Genomic DNA, 4813 nt, shown 5'->3' with positions numbered 1-4813 from the left:
TGTCGTCACATAATATTTTTAAATTACACGGCCTATTTTTGAATTTCAATTAAAGGAGAATTACATTTGTGTAATCATTTTTCTTTATTAGGCCACGAATTCAACCAATCGCACTGCGAATTGATTAATAAAAAACGCGAATTAAATTAATTATATCAATCAAATCGCGAATTCAATTACTTAAGCCACGAATCAAATGAATGATATTAATCGATCCACGAATTAAATGAATCAAAAATGCTAATTAAATTGATTTACCAAAATTCCGAGAAACCAGACCTCGAATTAAATTAATCGAGCCGCGAATTAATCTAATTGGATGTAATTAATTTAATTGATGACGTCATCAATTAAATAAAATGTCAAAAGAGCTTAAAATAGCACCAAGTTTTAATTAATTAGTCAAATCAAACTCCAAATTCCGAGAAATTAAACAAATTTTCCAGAAATAACCAAATTAATACCCGAGAACACCCTCCCCTCGTGACCGACATCACGAATCAATTTTAATTGACCTTGACTGACCCCGCGAATAAAATCCAAGATGGCGGAAAAGTGTCCCTCTTCTACTAACAGTCTTAAAATGAATTTTATAAAAGTAAAATTTTATTTATCACTTACGAATACACAATTTGTCACAGCGCGTACTATTTCTTACTTCGGAGTCGTAATTGGAACTGACATGAATCATAATTTGATTTGCTTATATAGAAAAATCCCTCGATAGTTTCCGAGTCTTCTAGAATGTTCTCGAACAAAGTACGTCATATTAGGTCTCAGAAGTCTTACGGACCATTTTACTAATATTGTTCGGCACATTTCTATCACGTTACAAATAAACAAATTTGAAATCTACCTAAAGGTCATAGAAACCTTAAAAGTCCTAAAAACCCCAAAGGATCAGTTATGTTATGAGGTTATGAGTGGATTACTGTTGTTACCACGAAACCGTTATGGTCCAAGGTCCAACAAGTTTCATTGCGCTTGCGATTTGTTATCTGATCATTAATCAAAGTTGTGCCCATAATTTATGTATGCAATCTGTTAATTAAATTTGAAACGAATTAGGCACCAATTAATTATTACCACTTTAACGGACAACTAATTTTTGAACCGAGGCAAATTGCCTTTATGGTCAACAGTAATAATTAAGGAATGTACCTCCGCATTTAATACTAGCTGGTTATACTAGCCGAATTCTGGAATTTGTGAGTGGAGGACCTAAAAATTACACTATTAAGGTGTATGTACCGTGTGAAGGTAAATACGTAACCGTGTGTAAGGTAAAAGGTCTTAGTTTAAACTACAAAAACAGTGCGATCGTGAACTTTGACAAGGATTGTGTTATGAACAATGCAAACGAAACATTTGTGGAAACGGATCGACGGATAGCCCGCACTTGTACGTACGATGTGGTTTCTAAACTTGAGCGGAATCGGTATCGTGTTCAGTATACGAAGCGTCGCCGTTTAGACGTAGGATACGACACCCTTCCATATGGTTATAAAAACTTATTAGTGTATTTTATAGGTTAACCAATTTTATATTTCTACATATAGACTTAGGCCTACAAGGGATACCACGTTAAAAAAAGCGTGCACCCTACCTTCTGGGTGGTGTGGAAACGATTTTTTTTTATTGTATATTTTAAATTGTAATTTTCGATTGCGCTTGTAAGGTTTTTGTTTATTGACTTCTGTGTGTTGTACATTTGATAATAAATATAATAAAAAACTTGTTTTGTTCATTTAAGTTTCAACATATTTCAGAATAGTGAAGTGAGAAAATATATGTGTTATGAATAAGAGAGCGATAAACACAAGGCGTGTCGTCACATAATATTTTTAAATTACACGGCCTATTTTTGAATTTCAATTAAAGGACAATTACATTATGTGTAATTATTTTTTTATTAGACCACGAATTCAACCAATCGCACTGCGAATTAGTTCATTAAAAACGGGAATTAAAATAATTATATCAATCAAATTGCGAATTCAATTAATTAATCCGCGAATTAAATGAATGATATTAATCGATCCGCGAATTAAATTAATCAAAAACGCTAATTAAATTGATTTACCAAAATTCCGAGAAACCAGACCTCGAATTAAATTAATCGACTCGCGGGTTTAATTAGATGTAATCATTTTAATTGATTATGTCATCAATTAAATGAAATAGCAATACAGCTCAAAATAGCAGCAAGTTTTAATTAATTAGTAAAATCAAAGTCCAAATTCCAAGAAATTACACAAATTTCCCACAAATAACCAAACTAATTTCCGAAATCACAATTTAATTGACCTTGATTGACCCTGCGAATAAAATCCAAGACGGCGGAAAAGTGTCCCTCTTCTACTAACGCTCTTAAAATGAATTTTATAAAAGTCATATTAGGTCTCAGAAGTGTTACGGACAAGTAAACAAATTTGAAACCTTAAAAGTCCCAAAAACCCCAAAGAATCATTTATGAGGTTGTTTTTCCTGCGAAGAAATGAGGTTTTTGTAACGGGAAATTGTATGTGCGATCCACATTTTTTCGCCCTACTTTCAGTTTGGGCGGTTAAAATAATAAAATGATATGCTTAAAGTTGTGATTGTTATTTTGGAACCGGCGTACGAGAATTATGCGGCTTAGCTCGCCCATTTGCATATAATAATGTATTTACCGGCTCGACTTCATTAGCGAAATGAAATTATAACACGACGGACCCCAGAGAAACCCCTTTGCATATGTATAAACAGACCCGCAATTTGACAAACCCGTCGTATACCTAATTTTTAATCAGAATATTACGCTTCTGGCCGCATTATGCGAGAGGGAGGCGGCGGCGGTGGTAGAAAAAACACGACTTTTTCGAGAGAGAGAACCACTCTAGCTAAGCCTAAAAGTAAACGTAAGCCCAGGAGACAGATGTAAGGCAAATACGGAGCTTAAAATTGTATAAAAGGTGGAATGGGGGCCGAATTGTGTAGTCTGACACGTGAAATCAAAACGGCTGACGCGACCGACGAAGGATAATGAATACAAATACAAGAAAATTAAGTTGGACGGCTCGAGTTTGTACGGGGATGATGAATTATGAAAATAGGGCAGCGGGTTGGGGTAGAGATTGACTGATATATTGCAAGTAACCCACATTAAAGGGTAATTAGAATGTTAGTAAGTGAAGTTCATGAATATTAAGCAGGCACTTAGCATCTTTAAAAAGTTTAGACGAACTTTATCCGTTTAACATTATATTCACGCCCCTGGTGCTTTAGCTTTATTTTCGCATAACGAATCTTTTATATAGAATTAAATTTCTTGCCAAGAAATGGGGTGTTACACATAAATATTTAATGAAGAGGCACTGATCGTACACAGATACAGTGAGAGGTTTCCAAGTTTTACGATTTAATTCAATTTTGAAAACGATTTCGGTGAGAATATTCATAAACGGGTTGCCTATAGGGGTCCATAGAAGTCCCTAGGAGAGGATCCCAAAAAAGGTTCCTATTTCATTTACCCTTGTTGCGGTCGAGTTCCGTCTCTCCACCGACTGACAAAACTCAGCGTCTGATTAGTCAACGCGATTTACCACTAGCGATTGATACCGACATATCGACGCTCCCGTCGTTCTGTGATCGGTCCGTGTGCCGCGAAATCTGAGCATCTACTCGAAACATATTGTTCGGATAATCCTCGCAACATCGACAAGAGATTTTCCTAGAACATTTTACAGGGCTATAAAGTTGATCGTAGGACAGAGCCATGTTTTGGAAATGGAGGTGTTGTTTTTATCGAATTTCAAGGTATTTAATGGCCCTGGAAGCAATGATTAGACCCTTGAAAGCATTTAGAAGACCTTCTCGAATTTTACTTAACTTTTTACGTCCTTTTACGATACTTCGAGATCTTTCTGGGTCTTTTCTAGGACTTCCTAGGTCCCATCGTTTTCCAGAGCTAATATAACAATTGGAGGTTGTTCTAAAAAGAGCCTGAAGTTTTTTCTAGGCGATCTAAGCCTCAAGAAATTACCTTTATCGCTTTGGAAAGCGTCTCAATATTCTGGGAAAAGCGTTTGATTGTCCTGGAAAACACTTGCAGTGTTCCGCTAAGGGTTTAAAGGCACTCGAAAGAGTGGGAAAAGACTAGCGCTCAAAAAAACCTAAGGTTTCATTGATCTTCAAGTCTTTAATGTTCCTATTACCACCTTTCAGGAAACACGCTCACTGTTTTTTTGCAGATTTCCACAGATAAGGTACGTAGGAAATTCTGGAAAGTATCTACGATGACCTGAAAAAAGCTGACAACGCTTTGGAAAGAGCTTGGAGCTTTGGACCGCCTTGGATAGCCTATACACTTCTAAAAAATGCCATTCTGGATGTGTGATGAACATCTCTAGAAAAAGAGTTTTTATAGGAATTCTGAACCTTTGACATTTCCTAAAGCGGCCTGGGTTTCCTGTCATCTTTTTAGGTGTTGGAGAGCATTCTCTCCATAAAACCTTTATAGAGCTGTTCTGGGTCTGGGGAGGTATAGAACACCCCCGCAGCCATCATACCCCTCAGTAAAGTAAAATTCAATGACAATTTCAGTGCTCTCATGGTGCTTTGCGGGAAATTGCAATGGAGTTAACGTGTGTTGGGAGGGAGAGGAAGGTATTCCATACCCCCCAGAACTCCATGGCCACATTCTCCACAGTACTACTTAAGAGAATATGATCATTTTCTGCAGTACTTTTTAGGATAACAGTATATGATCATTTGTTCCCAAAAATCGGTCATGAGACTACACGTTTTGTGGAAGAAAATTGTCTGGGGGGTA

Source organism: Photinus pyralis, unplaced genomic scaffold (genome assembly GCF_008802855.1).
Source record: "Photinus pyralis isolate 1611_PpyrPB1 unplaced genomic scaffold, Ppyr1.3 Ppyr1.4_LG7, whole genome shotgun sequence".
NCBI classification, from domain to species: Eukaryota; Metazoa; Arthropoda; class Insecta; order Coleoptera; family Lampyridae; genus Photinus; species Photinus pyralis.
This window is presented reverse-complemented; position numbering follows the sequence as displayed.